Source organism: Lepisosteus oculatus, chromosome 14 (assembly GCF_040954835.1).
Source record: "Lepisosteus oculatus isolate fLepOcu1 chromosome 14, fLepOcu1.hap2, whole genome shotgun sequence".
NCBI lineage: Eukaryota > Metazoa > Chordata > Actinopteri > Semionotiformes > Lepisosteidae > Lepisosteus > Lepisosteus oculatus.
In genome coordinates this window covers 54,229,760-54,248,743 of record NC_090709.1, presented here as the reverse complement: position 1 = coordinate 54,248,743, position 18,984 = coordinate 54,229,760, and the positions used below count along the sequence as shown (strand labels likewise).

General features: G+C 44.5%; 7 non-coding genes across 7 annotated transcripts; 6 read left to right on the top strand and 1 right to left on the bottom strand.

Moving 5' to 3' along the window:
* Nucleotides 1–5,784: 5,784 nt before the first annotated feature.
* trnae-uuc (transfer RNA glutamic acid (anticodon UUC)) lies at nt 5,785–5,858 on the top strand. The gene has a single exon. It is a non-coding gene; the product is annotated as a tRNA-Glu (tRNA).
* A 1,138-nt stretch (nt 5,859–6,996) lies between these two features.
* trnad-guc (transfer RNA aspartic acid (anticodon GUC)) lies at nt 6,997–7,068 on the bottom strand. Its single transcript has one exon. It is a non-coding gene; the product is annotated as a tRNA-Asp (tRNA).
* A 1,024-nt stretch (nt 7,069–8,092) lies between these two features.
* On the top strand, nt 8,093–8,165 carry trnaf-gaa (transfer RNA phenylalanine (anticodon GAA)). Its single transcript has one exon. It is a non-coding gene; the product is annotated as a tRNA-Phe (tRNA).
* A 109-nt stretch (nt 8,166–8,274) lies between these two features.
* On the top strand, nt 8,275–8,347 carry trnav-aac (transfer RNA valine (anticodon AAC)). The gene has a single exon. It is a non-coding gene; the product is annotated as a tRNA-Val (tRNA).
* Nucleotides 8,348–9,710: 1,363 nt separating this feature from the next.
* Nucleotides 9,711–9,783, top strand: trnav-cac (transfer RNA valine (anticodon CAC)). Its single transcript has one exon. It is a non-coding gene; the product is annotated as a tRNA-Val (tRNA).
* Nucleotides 9,784–16,045: 6,262 nt separating this feature from the next.
* On the top strand, nt 16,046–16,118 carry trnak-uuu (transfer RNA lysine (anticodon UUU)). Its single transcript has one exon. It is a non-coding gene; the product is annotated as a tRNA-Lys (tRNA).
* Nucleotides 16,119–17,785: 1,667 nt separating this feature from the next.
* trnaa-cgc (transfer RNA alanine (anticodon CGC)) lies at nt 17,786–17,857 on the top strand. Its single transcript has one exon. It is a non-coding gene; the product is annotated as a tRNA-Ala (tRNA).
* Nucleotides 17,858–18,984: the final 1,127 nt, after the last annotated feature.

Below are 18,984 nucleotides of genomic sequence, written 5' to 3'. Positions count from 1 at the left end.
AGATAGGTTTACTGTCTGTTCCCCAGGCTGGGACAGGAGATCACACACTGTATTATTATTATTGAGAGACAGGTTCACTGTCTGTTCCTCAGGCTGGGACAGGAGATCACACACTGTATTATTATTATTGAGAGACAAGCTCACTGTTCCTCAGGCTGGGACAGGAGATCACATTGTATTATTATTATTGACAGATAAACTCACTGTTCCTCACTGTTATTATTATTGAGAGTCTGGCTCCCTGTTCCCCAAGCTGGGACAGGAGGTCACACACTGTATTATTATTATTATTGAGAGACAGGCTCGCTGTCTGTTCCTCAGGCTGGGACAGGAGATCACACACTGTACTATTATTATTGAGAGACAGGCTCAGTGTTCCCCAGGCTGGGACAGGAGATCACACACTTTATTATTATTATTGAGAGACAGGCTCACTGTTTGTTCCTCAGGCTGGGACTGGAGATCACACACTGTTCTATTATTATTGAGAAACAGGCTCGCTGTCTGCTCCTCAGGCTGGGACAGGAGATCACACACTGTATTATTATTATTGAGAGACAGGGTCACTGTCTGTTCTTCAGGCTGGGATAGGAGATCACGCACTGTATTATTATAATTGAGAGACAGGCTCGGTGTCTGTCCCTCATGCTGGGAGAGGAGATCACACACTGTATTATTATTATTGAGAGACAGGTTCGGTGTCTGCTCCTCAGGCTGGGACAGGAGATCACACACTGTTGTAGTGTGCTCTCACGAGGCACCAGTTCTGTAGGGGTTTGTGCATTTACTGGGACAATTATTAATTGTGGCAGTTAATCACAAAATTGATTCTTTTAATGGTCTCAGAATCCAACCATGCGAGATAACTCAAACAACGCACACACAGGTACTAATACACGAGGATACATTCATTAATATATATAATATGCATGTAAACCAAACAGATCTTATCGTAAGGGTTATCAGAATACAAAAGATATATATTCATTCAGTTACAAAGAGTTACACATATCAAGAGGACATACGTTCGGTATATCATTCATTTAGACCGTTTCGTAATTTAACTTGGTTACAACTTCTGCATTAGATACTCAAAACAAGTACATAACTCTTAGGAATTACATTGATATCAACTGGTTGGGATAACAATAGAATTCTGGAGCAGTAATGCAGTGAAGTTGAATACTCTTCCGATCTCTGGGGATTCAGATCTCCTGCGGGAACAAAGAAACAGTTGCAGGCTTGTTGCTGTCCAATCCACACTCTCTGGCTCCGTGCCAGGCTGTGCTGTGCGGCTTGTGACGGTGCGCTGCTGATGCTCTCTGAATACTGGCTAGTTAGTTTTGGCTGAAACTAGCGAAGTTTGTGCACAGGAGAAAAGATGACTGTGAGTCCCAGCAGGTCAGGAAGAAGACCAGTTCGTTCCTGATGAAGCGCTAGTTCTGAATAGTAATTCAGCTGTCCACAGTTCTGACCTTTTCACCAGGCCTGCTGCTGGTGCTAACCTCGGGTGGATCCTCTGGTTACTCTCTGGTAACCTCCGCTCTCGACTCTTAGAACAAAGGAAAGTTCTGGCACTCGGACACACTGGCCGTTCCGTGGTTGTCCAGGCTGAGTCTCAGGATGGTCAGGAGGCGCGCTGCGAGAATGTTCTGCCCTTGGGAGCCTTTCTGCTCCTGGGCCGTCCCGCCCTGGAATTATCTCACAGCCCTGGAATTCTCCTTTGAATTCCCTTTAGAATAGTCTTGGAGCTCTGTGTTGCCTGTTTTTACCTGGAGGAACTTCAGCTCGTTCATTGGATGAAAGTTTCATGGGCATCAGAGACCCACGTGGGTTACTCTGCCCTACCAGTCCCTGATTGGTTGATCAAGGTGAGATATGAGTCACTTACTCATGACACTTAGGAATGCAGTCCAGATGTCCATCTGGCACTCCCTAGACAGATAGGCGCCAATGGATGCCCATTGATCATGATAGCCAGGCTTAGCTAAATGCATCCCCATTTGGGAGCTGTCCCTTATCAAAAGAAAACATCTTTAAATCAGCCTGCCTGAATAGCTTCTCTGTGGCTGCACCACAGAGATGAGGAGAGAGATGGGGCCTCATTTGGGAAAGCACAGCAACACTTAATTCTGTCTTATTAACAAGCATTGCCGCTACAATTAGTAGAAAGAAAGATACAATGTTTTGAAAATGTAATATGTTTTAAAGGATTAAAGGGAAAATAAATACTTTATATACGCAAACTAATTCAACTGAGCTCCTCTAAACAATATCGCCTGAAGAATTGCCAAAGCACAGTGTATCAATTTGGGTGACACTGGGGGAAAAGGATCACAACATTCTACACATTCTCACAATATTACACGCACGGAAACCAATATTTACCACTAGGATAGAATGCAGCATAGAACAGTTGGATAGAAGGTTAGTGTAACTCTATAGTGCATCACAGAGGTCAGTCTCTTCCCCCTCATTATGAGGCTGACTTCACTGTCCTCCAGCGATAGTCAGCTGTAATCACTGATGCAGACATGATGTTAATACTCTGACAGCATCTTGGCTGATTTGGTTAAAGTGTTTTCCTATTAAACAGGAGATTCTGCGCTCAAATCCCAGCAGTGTCTTTCTTCCTGTCTTGTCTTACAAAATGTATCACTATGGATGATTACATGCAGCTTGATTTTGTTTAATGCAAGTTTTCATTCCCTTTCTGATGGCTCTCTAAAGTAATTTTTAAAAGTACTAATCGGGATGGATTACTGTACATATCCTCAGTAAAGGGGAATATATAAGTAGTGACTATCCAAATTGCATTTTTGTGTGAAACACATTTCAGAAAATCGAAAACCAATTTTCAAAACTCACAATAACAAGACAAAGGCAAAACATAAGTTCACTTTCACTTTATGCATATTTACCACAACCTTGCCTTCTGGTCATAAAAAGTCTTAATTTTAATATAGCAGTTTTAAATGGGACATTCAGAACATGGCATATGAGAATATATGGTTAACCGAGGATGAGCAAAGGATGATCGCACTTTCTGCTTATTGCTATGAACCTATCCCTGGTTATAAAAATGTCTCAAAATTCTGACACTGAGGTGTGAGACACAATGTAACAGGCTCTCATAATCCCGAAATACAAGAAATTTTACTGTAGCGTTTTATAAATTTGACCCTGTGAACATTGCATGTCCCTCCATCCTCATTACCAAAACATCTCAATGTCCCGACACTATGTACTTTTGTAATTACAACACTTCACTGTTTCATTTATGAGTTGTGACATTGTGAACATGGCATGTTAAAGTATATAGAAAATCTAGATCAGAACAGGCTAAATGCAATTCCTAGTGATTTATCATTTTCTTACTTTCTAAATGAAAAAAAATATTTTTTCAGTGATTATGACACTTCAGTATGACATAAAATATGCTTCAATGATAAATAATAATAATAAATAATCATGGAAAAAATACCCAAAGTGGACATTCATAGTTGTGATTATAGAATGTTAGATATCGGGTGGGTAGCTGCGTCAGCATGCGTAGGCTGCAAAGGAACAAGTAAAGGACTATTCCAGCTGAAAAGAGAAGAAAAGAATCACAATGTTTCGGCTGTGGATCCTTCTTCAGGTGTGAGAAAGACAGGGCAGTAAGCAAAGATAATTTTCTTTTTATCTTTGCTGAATGCAGTTTATCGCTGATGACAACATCAAAGACATTAAGGAGTTTTTACAGCTAACAGCTCCACATCAACTTCCTTACATAACTAACCTCATCAGATCCCTCAACTCCCAACTCTTCCAGTTTCTCACTTCAGAGAAGGAAAAAAAACTCAAAATCCTCTACAGAGAAAAACCATCAACACCCTTATCACCTCCACCAATCCTAACCTTGGTGTTACTACACCCTCTGACCTTTCCCTTTCACCCCTTTGCATCCTCAGCTAACATATTTTAATAGTACAACAAAATTACAATAGATTGTACAGTATTTATGTTTAAAATTAAGGTAAATATGTCAAAATATCGAAGTCCAAATGCACGGTGCTAATGTAACAATGCTTGCATGTTCTTAAACAAATCTGCATTGTATTTTTAAAATATTTCAGCAGAGGATGCAACGGGGGTATAAATGACGACTCGACTTTTTCTTGGGTGAATATGGTTTTCTGGGGAGTTGCGATGTTGGGCATACAGTAATTGGACATTTCCCGGTGATTCTGACACCTGTTAAGCACTCGCATTTCCTGCAAATATTAAAATGGTTAAGGTTTCGCCGAGCAATCCAATCGACCTTTGCGAAGACAATGTTTACATCGCAAAAGAAACCCGTCCCTGGGTGGACTCGAACCACCAACCTTTCAGTGAACAACCGAACGCGCCACACAGATGGAATGGTGGGTCCGTGTCTCGCATCACAACGTTCAGGTTAAGCTGGTAATATTTCTTCTGCACTGATAATCAAGAATTGAATTTCATTTCTCGCAAGCTGTGTGAATTTCTTGAAATACAAGATTTCCAGAAAGGAAATGAATACATGCATTTAACGAAATTAAGCCCTTTGTGATAGTCCGAAATGGCATGTTATGTACCACAAGATAGGAAAAAAAACATGACTGGGATTTTAAGTTACGTGACCTATGGTACCAGACCGGGGTAAAGTTAGCTTGAAGTTCGAAAACGATTTTGGCACGCCTGTAGCGTTTACACGAAACCTCTTAGAATCGCGAGAATACTTGCTTTGTGTATAAAATACATTGTGAATGCTTTCTCAGCCTTTACTTTTTCATTTTTATGACATTTTTTTTACCAAGCACGAATATTCTTTTGTCCATATCTTCGCAACGGAAGCAACGGAAGCACAGAACGCCTTCAAACCAACTGCATTTTAAGGACCACGACATGTGGATATTTCCACAGCCTCTACATCAAAGTATCAGTGAGCTAATTATCTTTTTTTAAACCTCCGGTTTTTCATCGATGCGTAATTACACACTAACTGGAACCCGGGGGACCGCTGTATACACAAGCTCACAACGTGAGAAATACTGTTCAATACGGCTTCCTGCGAAAAACGCATATATGACCATAGGCAAAAGGATAGTGCAGTCTCCAATTACTCAGACTGTAAGCACGGGAGTAAAGCTTTGTCTGGATTCTGAAACCCTTCCTTTATGTCCTGTTTTCATTCAGGTAAGAGTCAACTATATTCACAATACTACTGACAGCAGGAAGATTAAAATATTCTTTTCTCAGCAGCTTATTAAAAACAGCTCCCATGATGTTCAAACCGATTTTTTACACCGAACACTGACACAGCTTTGTGTTCTGAATCTCTTTTTCTCGTGCGTTTATTTAATGTGGCACAGTGCACTGGGATAGGGGTATTCTATTCACAAACCAATAGCATTTAAACCACAGCACCCACAATGCTGCAAGTAAGTGTTTTGCACGCTAAGCAGAGAGCGATGTCTCTCTCGTTAGTATAGTGGCAAGTATCCCCACCTGTCACGCGGGAGACCGGGGTACATCAGGACTGCCACAACGCAAAGTACTGACCCCTATAAGATCACGGCGAGTTACCGATACAAGCGTGGCAGGGCGGAAAAGGCTGTGCTCTCTTTGTGTGACATAATTCGGAAAACTCCTGACGTTGCATTTCAACTGAGCCCCAGTATACATCGACCCGTCGACACTCCGAGTGACAACTCTCTTGCGTTTTCTCATATTTATGTAGTTTGCTTGCATGATGCCCGGAAAAGCGGGGTTGTGTGCTCCCCGCTATAGTCTAGCGGTCAGGATTCCTGGTTTTCACCCAGGCGGCCCGGGTTCAACTCCCGGTATGGGAACGTGTCAGTTTTGCCTCCTGCCTTCCAAAAGATCAGCACCGTGTACGAAGGAGTCGCATTAAAACTACTCGAACGTGCAAAACGTGCGAGAAGAGGGGGCGCTTGTTTCCAGCCGAAACTTCTCGCGTGTGAGACAAGCTGATCATCGCTGCAGGTGGGAGGGTTACTTTGGTAGACAGGGCTGACCTTCGGCAATAGGATTTATAGTCTCCAAGATGATATTTGCACTTTCTGGAGAGGCGATTTTCTCCACTTCAGTAGCCCGATTTCGTCGATTGCGTGGAGAGGGCTGTAGAATGTGGCGCCGCCTTTCCTGTTCCGTCCATGACAGGCGTGCTGGTCTCTGGAGAGAGAGCACGGTCCATCAGCGCACTCCAATAAAGGCACTGGAAGCAGCTGAATCGCATTGGCGAAGCTCAGAGCTGGGCCGCTGGACACGTCTTATCACCGTTTCCGTAGTGTAGTGGTTATCACGTTCGCCTCACACGCGACAAGTCCTTGGTTTGAAACCGGGCGGAAACAGACATCTTTTGTCGCCAGGCACAAAAGGGGATTGGGGATTCGCCTAGCGCTGTGATAGAACAGACCCACTCACCTCTTGGTGTGGCGGGATCTGCACAGTGCATGTCACAGCGCATCCTGCTTTCACTTCAATGCGCGTCCTGATGTACCCCAGTCTCCCGCGTGACAGGTGGGGACAGGTGACAGGTCCTATACTAACGAGGAAGACATCGCTCTCTCCGACCCCCGGCATCGTGTCCCGACCCACCGTGCTGGAAGCCGACGCGTGCTGTGATTCCTTTACGGAGCAGAAATGACAACCGAGGAGCCGAGAGATCATTTCAGCATTTCGCGTCTGAACGGAAAACACAAACGACCAACTCGGAATGACTTGCCTTTGACGCTTCTCAAAGCGTTCTTTGTGCATCGAACAGACCCACTCACCTCTTAGTGTGGCGGGATCTGCACAGTGCATGTCGCAGCGCTTCCTGCTTTCACTTCAATGTGCTTCCTGATGTCGAGTCGACTGCCGTGCGGAGGCTCTGAAAGCGAGAGCAATGAAAAGGTGCACGACGCTGTGAAAGAAAACAGAGAAGTGAAAGGCAGTCATTTCTCTAAGGAGGTGAAAGAAAAGCTACTCCCCGTCGGGGAATCGAACCCTGGTCTCCCGCGTGACAGGCGGGGATACTTGCCACTATACTAACGAGGAAGACATCACTCTCTCCAACCCCCGGCATCGTGTCCCGACCCAGCATGCTGGAAGCCGACGCGTGCTGTGATCCCTTTACGGAGCAGAAATGACAACCGAGGAGCCGAGAGATCATGTCAGCATTTCGCGTCTGAACGGAAAACACAAACGACCAACTCGGAATGACTTGCCTTTGACGCTTTTCAAAGTGTTCTTTGTGCACGACGACTGCGCCGCCTAGCAGATACAAAGGGGTTGTACAACTTTGAACTAGCAAATGGAAGAGGGCTAAGCCCCCTCTCTTTTAGCCCAGGTTCGATCTGTCTCCCAGAATCACCAGGGCGCACACACACACACACCCGTGCCGTTGAAGTTCTCTGCTTCAATTCTAAGGGCAACTCAACATTCACTCCTACCCCGAGTGCAGAAAAGACAGCATCCACAGCAACAACAGCTCAGGTCTCTGCACAGGAGCTAAGCTGCCCTCATCTCCTCTGCTCTGCGGCTCCTGCGGAGTGGAGTCCTGCCTGGAGCCGTGTTTGCAGGCGGCGGCTCCCCGCGCCCTGTCTGGGCGTCGTGTCCAAGAGCTCCTGGGAGGAAGAGCGAGCCCTCCCACTCGGGGGCTTTTCCACGGTCTGTGTGAGGAGGGGCGGGTGTGTCCAGTAGCTTATCGAGCGGAAGCCTGGGGCGGCGGAGAGCTGTGATCGTGCAGACCTTGAGGTGTCACCTCTTTGTCTGCTTTCCCGCCCCCCCTCCGCCCAAGCTCTGCTCCAAAGTAGCCCGGCAACCCCTCACACCTGCACGTGTCACAACCTAAGGTGCGGTCATGAGACACCCATGGGGTGTCGTTCTGTTCTTGCTAATTGTTTCCTGCCCGTCGCAGGCAGGAGTCCATGCGAGGAAGATGCGCTGGACAGAGCTCAGAGGGCGCAGCTGGGTGGCTTTCCTTCTGAGTGACGTTCCTGCAACACTCTCCCGCTACTCTTGGTGCGCTCATGCCACAACACAGGAAGGCTGGAGCAGGTGGCTGTGGGCTTTGCGCACTGCCGAAATAGCTCAGTTGGGAGAGCGTTAGACTGAAGATCTAAAGGTCCCTGGTTCGATCCCGGGTTTCGGCATTTTGTTTCATCGCGCCCTTTGTTCCTCTCTCCAGCGCCACCTGCCTAAAGTGACGCGTCCCTTTCTCAGCCCGAAACGCAAGCGAGACACCAGCAGCAGTCCCTACAGGTTTCCGTAGTGTAGCGGCTATCACGTTCGCCTAACACGCGAAAGGTCCCCGGTTCGAGACCGGGCGGAAACAGCCTCGTTTTGCACGCTCCTGTACTTCATAGAGGTCTTGAGCAACCGGTCATTTGTTCCCAATGTATTTCCGGTGCCTTCGTGCACTCTTGTACCAAACGCACGTTCCTTCTGTACGCGGAGCCAATCATTTGCAATTGAGCTGTGCAGACAGACCAGGACGAGCTCTGTCGGCTCAAAAGCAGCGCAGGACCTGCAAGAACAACAGAAAGATTAGCATCCAGCGGGGGCCTCTTAGTGAGCCCAAGAGCTCATCAAGAATCGGCTCCAGCAACAGGGCTGGGCGCATTGTTCCATTCTCCGCCCACTCTCGGTGTAAACAAGTCCCTCCTGGTCTCTGCTTGAATTGCACTTTCCTGCGTTTGCTTTGGTGTAACTGACTTCCCCTGCATGGGCGAATGTGAAGAAAAACCTTAGTAAGTCATTGAAGAAAACCGAGAAGAGGTCGGAGTGGCCTCTGTCGTTCATCACCGATCCAGTCAGGCAATACTCCTCTGTAAAGCGCCGTTCGTTCACATCGATTGGCTTTTTTTTGCCTTCATTCGTGCAAGTAGTAAAAGCAGACGCCTCTATTCTGTCATGACCCCAACTCGAACCGGGGTTGTTGCGGCCACAACGCAAAGAACTGACCACTATACGATCACAGCGAGTTACCGAGACACACGTGGCAGGGCGGAAAGGGCTGTGCTCTCTTCGTGTGACATAATTCGGAAAAGTCCTGACGTTGCATTTCAACTGAGCCCAAGTATACATCGACCCTTCGACACTCTGAGTGACAACTCTCTTGCGTATTTTCTCATATTTATGTAGTTTGCTTGCATGATGCCGGGAACAGCATGGTTGTTTGCTGCCATATAGTCTAGCGGTTAGGATTCCTGGTTTTCACCCAGGCTCCCGAGTTCGACTCCTGGTATGGGAACGTGTCAGTTTTGCCTCCTGCTTTCCAAAAGATCAGCACCGTGTACGAAGGAGCCGCATTAAAACTACTCGAACGTGCAAAACGTGCGATAAGAGGGGGCGCTTGTTTCCAACCGAAACTTCTCGCGTGTGAGACGAGCTGATCATCGCTGTGGGAGGGTTACTCTGGTAGACAGGGCTGACCTTCGGCAATAGGATTTATAGTCTCCAAGATGATATTTGCACTTTCTGGAGAGGCGATTTTCTCCATTTCAGTAGCCCGATTTCGTCGATTGCGTGGAGAGGGCTGTAGAATGTGGCGCCGCCTTTCCTGTTCCGTCCATGACAGGCGTGCTGGTCTCTGGAGAGAGAGCACGGTCCATCAGCGCACTCCAATAAAGGCACTGGAAGCAGCTGAATCGCATTGGCGAAGCTCAGCGCTGGGCTGCTGGGCACGTCTTACCACTGTTTCCGTAGTGTAGTGGTTGTCACGTTCGCCTCACACGCGAAAGGTCCCCGGTTCGAAACCGGGTGGAAACAGACTTATTTTGTCGCCAGGCACAGAAGGGGATTGGGGATTCGCCTAGCGCTGTGATCGAACAGACCCACTCACCTCTTAGTGTGGCGGGATCTGCACAGTGCATGTCACAGCGCATCCTGCTTTCACTTCAATGCGCGTCCTGATGTACCCCAGTCTCCCGCGTGACAGGTGGGGACAGGTGACAGGTCCGCGTGACAGGTCCTATACTAACGAGGAAGACATCGCTCTCTCCGACCCCCGGCATCGTGTCCCGACCCACCGTGCTGGAAGCCGACGCGTACTGTGATTCCTTTACGGAGCAGAAATGACAACCGAGGAGCCGAGAGATCATTTCAGCATTTCGCGTCTGAACGGAAAACACAACCGACCAACTCTGAATGACTTGCCTTTGACGCTTTTCAAAGCGTTCTTTGTGCACAAAGACTGCGCCGCCTAGCAGATACAAATGGGTTGTACAACTTCGAACTAGAAAATGCAAGAGGGCTAAGCCCCCTCTCTTTTAGCCCAGGTTCGATCTGTCTCCCAGAATCACCAGGGCGCACACACACACCCGTGCGCCCTGGTGATTCTGGGAGACAGATCGAACGTTGAAGTGCTCTGCTTCATTTCTAAGGGCAACTTAACATTCACTCCTACCCCGTGAAAAGAAAAGACAGAGTCTGCAGCAACAACAGCTCAGGTCTCTGCACAGGAGCTAAGCTGCCCTCATCTCCTCTGCTCTGCGGCTCCTGCGGAGTGGAGTCCTGCCTGGAGCTGTGTTTTGCAGGCGGCGGCTCCCCGCGCCCTGTCTGTGCGTCGTGTCCAAGAGCTCCTGGGAGGAAGAGAGAGCCCTCCCACTCGGGGGCTTTTCCACGGTCTGTGTGAGGAGGGGCGGGTGTGTCCAGTAGCTTATTGAGCATGTTGTGTATCTTAATAAAGAGCCTTTCTTACATGATTTAGACTATTTTATTAACTACACAAATCACGCTCTCACACCATATGTTCCCGCCTTCTACTCTCTCGTTCTGTTGTCTCGCTATGTCTATTCACTATACTACATCCCTTCCTTTGTTATTTTTAAAGTCTATAACTTTACCATACAATTGTAACAATTTTATATCAACACACAGTAAACGGTTATTAACTTTTACAACAAAATGTATATAAACCCTTTCATTTCTATTCAATACATTCATCTTTTTTTACAACAATTTCTATGCGTACCAACTCAAATTTTAGTTCAATTTCTACTTAAGTCACTTCTAAATATCACCTCATTTCTAGCAGTCTAAGCAACATCTACATAGATAACACAAACAAAATAGGGCAATTTAACATTTGGAGAGCTATGCAAGTCCTGCAATTTTAAATGTCTCTGTAATGAGCCGGTTTCCTGATAATCCTGCCACTAATGGTTGTTACGTTACTTCTGGGTAAAGTTACTGGCTCTCCTACGGATGTACTCTCCACTGTCTGAGGACTCGGCACTTCCTGCACGTCAGAAAGTCCTGTATTCTCAGCATTTTGTGTTTCTGCAGATTCAAAATCAAGATCCAATGGAGGAGCGTGTCAAAGATGTTTTACATTTCTCATTATTTTTGAGCCATCTTCCACATTCACTAACTCAAAAGAGTTACAAGAGGTGTTTCTCAATAACACATAGCGAGTGTCTTTGAACTTGGCATCCAATTTACCGGTGTCTAGGCCAGCCACAAACACTATGTCACAGACCTTGAAGTTATGATCCGTGTCTGGTCTGCATATAATTTCATTTTGTGTGCATACTCCTCATGATGTCTATGGATATCTTTTGTCTTTTGAATGTCCCTTGACTCTTCTTCTTTCTTCTCCACGTTTGGTAGTTTAGTCCGGATATCACGCCCAAAGATAAGATTAGCTGGGGTTTCTCCAGATGCCCTGTGTGGTGTTGATCTATAAGTCAGCAGAATCTTAGGGAGTTCCTCTCTCTCTTTTTTCCTTCTGTCACAGCTGCTCTTAAGGCCTTTTTCAGGTATCTGTGAAATCTTTCAATTTTGCCATTACATCTTGGATAGTAAGGTGATGCACGGATGTGTTTAATTCCACAATTAGTCAGAAATGATTCAAACAACTGTCCTATGAATTGCCTGCCATTAGCTATTACTACCTCTAGTGGATAACCAAATCGTGCAAAGATGTTCATCAGCTCTCTAATAACTGTGGCTGAAGATATGTCTGATACAACAACCGCCTCAGGTTAAGAAGTATAATAGTCTATGACAGTCAATATGTATTCATTCTGAATGGGGCCTACCAGGGCAATGCCCAATTTTGTCCAAGGCCTTGGTAGTAATTCAAGTGGTTGGAGAAGTTGATCCTCCTGCAATGGCTGATTCAACACGCAAGTGGAACAATTCCTGATTAGTCTTTCAACATCACTGTCCATGTTGGGCCAGTAAAAGTTGCTTCTCAGGTACTGTTTTGTACGAACTACACCCTGATGTGTCTCATGTGCTATTTTCAGTGCTTGTCTGATTTTTGTTTTCGGTAACACAATCCTCTGTCCTCTTAAAAGCAGTCCATCATATGTAGATAACTCCAGCCTACACCTGTGGTATGGCTGCAGTTCGTCTGGAATTGGATTAGGCCATTGTCCTTTTTCCACTATGGACATCAACAATTTCAATGTGTCATCTTCGTTTGTTGCTTGTTTATGTTCCTCAAGTGTCAGTGCATGCAGTTCATAAGTGCTGATTGAAAGCACTTTATCAACATAGGTGTCTACATAACCAGTGTCTTCTGTGTCTGGTAAAGGAAGACGTGACAATGAGTCTGCAACATTGGTTTTCCCTACTATGTGTTCAATTCTGTAATCATACGGCTGTAATCTCAATCCAAGTCTTTGTATCCTGGGTGGTAACAAAGTTGCCTTTTTGGGATTGATCATGTAAATGAGGGGTTTATGATCCGTTTGAAGTGTGAACTTGCCTCCTCATAAATATGTTCTAAAATGTTGCGCTGCCCAAACACAACCCAAGGCTTCACACTCTACTTGCGAGTAATGCCTTTCTGTTGGGGTAAGTGAGCAACTTGCATATGCCACTGGCTTCTTCTGGTCTTTGTAGCAATACTGCTCCAAGTCCTACAGGACTCGCGTCACTGATCACTACTGGTGGCGCATCTAGTTTGAAGTATCCCAGACATGGTTCAGTTACAAGTGCTCTTTTCAACTCGGCAATGGCTTTCTCAGTTTCCGATGTCCATTCCCACTTCTGTCCTTTCCTTGTTAGTTTTCTAAGGGGTTCTGATATATCTGCATAATTAGGAATAAATTTCATCAAAAATCCACAAGTTCCTAAGAATGAGCGCAAAAGTGCAACATTCTCAGGTCTCGGCGCACTGCAAACAGCTGTCACCTTTTTCGGGTCTGGTTTTATTCCTTCTGCAGTGACCAAATGTCCCTGTATCTCGATCTCTTTCAGGCCAAATATACACTTATCTTTATTTAAAGTTAAGCCTCTGTCTTGGAATCTTTGGAATACTTGCCTGAGCCTCTGTTCTAGTTGTTCTTCATTTTCCGCATGTACTACAACATCATCCATATACTGTACCATACAACACCTGGCATTGCACACAACATTGAGTCCATAGCCTTCTGTAGCGGCGAGGCTTATTAATAAGGCAGAATTAAGTGTTTCTGAGCTTCCCAAATGAGGCCCCATTTCTCTGTTCATCTCTGTGGTGCAGCCACAGAGAAACTATTCATGCAAGATGTTTTCTTTTGATAAGGACAGCTCCCAAAGGGGGATGCACTTAGCTAAGCCTGGCTATCATGATCAATGGTCATCCATTGGCGCCTATCTGTTTAGGGAGTGCCAGTTGGACATCTGGACTGCATTACTAAGTGTCAGGAGTAGGTGACTCATATCTCACCTTGATCAACCAATCAGGGACCGGTAGGGCCGAGTAACCCACGTGGGACTCTGATGCCCATGGAACTTTCAGCCAATCAATGAGCTGAAGTTCCTCCAGGTAAAAACAGGCAACACAGAGAGCCTGTGAGATTCAGATTCAGATTCAGATTCAACAAGATTCTGTAAGATTCTAAAGGGCAGGACGGCCCAGGAGCAGAGGGCTCCCAAGGGCAGGACATTCTCGCAGCGCGCCTCCTGACCATCCTGAGACTCAGCCCGGACAACCACGGAACGGCCAGTGTGTCAGAGTGCCAGAACTTTCCTTTGTTCTAAGAGTCTAGAGTGGAGGTTGCCAGAGAGTAACCAGCAGCAGGCCTCGTGAACAGGTCGGAACTGTGGACAGCTGAATCACTATTCAGAACTAGCTCTTCATCAGGAACGAACCGGTCCTCTTCCTGACTTGCTGGGACCCACAGTCATCTTTTCTCCTGCGCACAAACTTAAAACTTAAAGCTAGTTAAAGCCAACAGTGAGCATCAGCAGCGCACCGTCGCAAGCCGCACAGCACAGCCTGGCACCGAGCCAGAGAGCGCGGATTGGACAGCAACAGCCTGCAACTGTTTCTTTGTGCCCGCAGGAAGATCTGAATCCCCAGAAATTGGATGAGTATTCAACTTCAATGCATTACAGCTCGAGAATTCAATTGTTATCCAAACCAGTTGATATCAGTTTAATTCCTAAGAGTTATGTACTTGTTTTGAGTATCTAATGTAGAAGTTGTAACCAAGTTCACTTTACGAAACGGTCTTAATGAATGATATACTGAACGTATGTCTTCTTGATATATGTAACACTTTGTAACTGACTGAATATATATCTTTTGTATTCTGATAACCCTCTCGATAAGATCTGTTAGTTTTTTATGCATATTCTATGTATTAATAAATGTATCCTCGTGTATTAGTACCTGTGTGTGCGCGTTGTTTGAGTTATGTCGCATGGTTGGATTCTAAAGCCATCAAAAGAATCAACTTTGTGATTTACTGCTAAAATTAATAATTGTCTCAGTAAGTGCCCAAACCCTACAGAACTGGTGCCTTCAGAGAGCCACTATGATTACAAATTTGGCGTCCCTGAACCAGTTTTCCCTACACTTCTGATAGGCCTCTGGGGCACTAGACAAGCCAAAGGGAACTTTTCTGAAATGGTAACAACCCCTGTGTGTGATGAAGGTAGTCAGGTGTCTTGATTCCGGGGCCAACTCAACTTGCCAGAACCCTTTTCGAACATCTAACTTTGCAAAAACTTTGGCTCCTTGCACTGCTTGCAGTATGCTGCCAACCGTTGGTACTGGATGTCTCTCTCTGATAACTGCTTTATTCACTTCTTGCAGATCCACACACAGTCTCACTTCCTTGGTGTCTTTTTTAGGTATTATCAGAATATTTGAGATCCATTCTGCACCTTCATTCACATCTTCAATAATTCCATCATCCAACATTTTATCTAACTCTTGATTAACAGCTTCTATCATTGGATAGGGTACTCATCTCAGACTTTGAGCTACTGGTGAAACTTTCTCATCTACTGTAACCTTGTGACTGTAACCCTTGATCTGTCCTAAACCTTTAAAGAGTGACTCATATTCCTGTGCTAACCGCTTAAACCTCTCTGAAGACTGGTCAACCGCATTGACAGTGTCTCCTACATTCAGAATCTTCAGATCAAAACATGCTTTTCTTCTCAACAACACTTCTACATTTCCTTCAACTACTTTGTCCTTTATTACATTTTTCTGCCATTTCAGCTGTGCCTCGAAGTAGCCAACACACTTAAGTGGACTAATTTGTGCATAGGCATAAAATTTCTTCTTAGTCTGCTGAAGTTTAGTTCTGTGTGCAAACACTTTCTTTAAAAATTCTACTCCAATGAAGTTTCTTTGACTTCCTGTATCTATCACCATTTTTATCTCTTGGCCATTTATTCGAACAGTTTCTTTACCTTCAGGGTCAATGGAATTAACAAATTCATCTGAGTCTGAAGACGGTTCTTGAACTGCTCGCAGTTTTGTCCCTTCCTTATTTGTATTAAATTTCTTTTCCTGATGGGAACCGTCTTTCTTTCTACACACTAGTGCATAATGTCCTGTTTTCTTACAGTGTAGACATTTTGCTGTTTGCGCTCCGCATTCATCTGCTTTGTGCGTTATTAGTCCGCACCTGTAACATGTAATGTCAGCCGTCCCCTGTTCTTCTATATCTCTAGCATGACTGCGTCCTGCTGCTCGGCTTTTGTTTGTAAAGTATGAGCGAGCGCCCCGATCAGTGTCACTGTGGTCAGAAAGCATTCTTGATTCTCCTTGAGCTGCTTCATGAAACTTGCTTTCAGAGCCTGGATAGCTCAGTTGGTAGAGCATCAGACTTTTAATCTGAAGGCCCAGGGTTCAAGTCCCTGTTCGGGCGGTTGTGCTGTTCTTAAGTCTGTTGTGAAAGTCATTCTAAATAGTCTTTTATCTTTCACTCTTCTAGCTGTACTGTGGTTATTTTAAATGTCCATTACTTGTATTTACAGTAGTGCATTTAGTGTTTCATTTCACAAACCGAAAATGTTCAAGTAGATCTTGTCACTCTACTCCACGTGGTTTTATGAGGCGTGGAAACGACCGCAACTTCATTTCTGAGATGCTTTCTCTCACGTGGTGAAATCTCGACCTCTTTGGCATCTCTGGCTATAGTTCTTCTGTAGAGCACCTCTGCTTATAGTGCCCTTGAAGTCATTTTATTTTTACAGGAAGACGCATTCCCTAACGATCTCTCCTGTTTTAGAAATGCTTCATAAGGCGTGTTTGATTCAAGGGACAAACAGTATACTAATTGTACAATGCAGATCTATGCAGCATTCGTACTGGATTTGACTGGGATTCTGAAATACTTCTTGAAAAGGTATTCAGATTTTTTTGAACCTATAATAAAAACACAGAACTGAAACTCCCTAGCTTCCAATCTCTGATGTTGCTGTCCTTAAACTCGGACGTGATGTTCTGCAGACGTGCAGTGTGCCTTTACTCTCGTAGTTTTCAAAACGACCTCCGTTGTTGGGCGCAGTTAAAGTGGAACTGGCCTGACTGCACAGGAAAGTATGGAATGATAAAATGTTTCTACGGCTCAAAATGTCCCTTTAGACCCTCGGCATGTCTCTGCTAGGAACGGGCAGGTAGAGAGGTTTAACAGATGCTCATGATGTTTCACACGGGGTGTTACCTGTTGTAGTGTTTCAAAAGATGTGTTAGCGAACCGCAGATTATCTTGAAAAGATTTGGGTTTGCACTGGCTGGGATTCAAACCTGACTCAATTATTTGGAAGGCGCCTGTACCACCAACGCACTTCCGAGAAGCACCTGCAAATTATCACACTCCTCTCTCTCACCTACAAAGTTATGGAGACACAGACGTCCAATGAAAGCTCAAGGCTCCACTCAAGGCTTTATTCACTCAAGGCTCCACTCTTTTGTTGTGATGTCATTTTAATTAATATTAGCTTTGATAAGGTGTCATTTTTGCCTCTAAAAAGGTAAAGTCTGCTCCTTTCTTCCTGGTATAGAAAGAACGTGTTCCATCTTTGTTTAAAAACACCACTAAAAGTAAATTATTCAGCTCTACCGCCTGTGTGCATTGACAAGACACCTCAAAAGGACATATTAAATAAGAACACGATCCTTCCTGTTACCATTCCTGTATTTGGGGCGTCGTTTCACCCTTTTACATTAAATCATCAGCACTGCTGTTTTTCTATGCATAGATTAATCAAGAGCACTTAAAAGATGCAAAAAGCTTTCAAATAAAACAGAATTGAAAGACAGTCGAGTAATGAGGTAGAAAAAAAGCACTCCCCCGTCTGGGAATCAACCACCGTCGCCCATGTAACTGGATGCAAAAATAACAGATTAATTTGTGCACAGTCTCTTGAAGCTTCGATGCCATTATTTTTCCTTCCTTATTTTTTCATTCCTATGAATTTACTCTGTAGTAGAAGAAACGCGAAAGTGGGAAACTGCTGGCATTCTTCATGAGTGGTGTGATCAGTGAGCATTTGCACATCTCTAAGTCTGTTCCGTAAGCTTTTTTTCATCGGAGATGTAGCTCAGTGGTAGAGCGCATGCTTCGCATGTATGAGGTCCCGGGTTCAATCCCTGGCATCTCCAGGTACTTTATGTTACAGTACTCACATCGCAATCTTCTGGTGAGTGAGAACTCTTTGCTTGTGTTCAGAGAGAGCCAGGTTTACACAATTAAATGCAGGCACACTCGACGTGCTGCAGAGTTGCAGTGCTGTTTTAAATGTACCTCTTTTAGTTCTGTTAAATCCTAAATTATTTGAACTAATAATTTAGTTCAAATTCAGGAAATCCTGAGATTGCTTTACACTTGTCATGGCTGTTGCAGAAAACACCTGTTGAATCTCACCCGGGATTTCCTGAGAGATCATTCAGCGAGCGAATCCTCCTTCTGAACTCCGCATTAAACTGAAAGCTTCACAAACTCCTCACTGCGTGTCCTGTACTGTTACAAGTGCTGTCGTGTAGATGTGAAGCACAGCCATAAACACACTTCGAACTTTTTCCGTTTGTTAAGGAAAATGCAAAAGAGCATGACAAGTATTGAACATATAAAATATCCATGGCACAACTGGAGAAAGTACTGAAGGACTACACATCGACTTTTGATGATTACAAGAGATTCAAGAAACACAACAGTCCGCACCTGGGTTTGGATCCTGAACGCTAGAGTTAAAAGAACATAAGCGACGGATATGACCTATAAACTCTCTGAATTGTCTTATAGTTTATGAAATAAAACAATTTCTTAATAAATTCTAACTGTTGATAGACGATGTATTGAATTTTAACAAAATCACAAATACAAACCTTTTCGGTTAAACTGTTATTCACTTACTCTAACGTAAATAAACGTTAGTGTCTTCCGGTGTGTGAGCCAATTTCTCCAAAAAATATTTGTTAGTCTGTCGGGAGGCTGTGCAAGGTGTTAAGAAATAGAATTTCGAAAAGACAAGCTCCCTAAGCTGAACATCAAGGCTGTTTTCTCTACAGAAATGCTCTTTAAATTTCAGCACTGTTGCAACTCCCTTTATAAAGGGTGTGCACACGTATACAACCAAGGCATTGAAATATTTTTTTAATTATTGTTCCAAAAAACGTTCCATTTATTTTCTTTTTAATGTTGTTGATTAAAAGATTTTATTAAATGAGAAAAAAATCTGTGAAAAAAGGTCAAAATGCTATTGAAAAAAATCAGTAATGTGAGGAAAGAT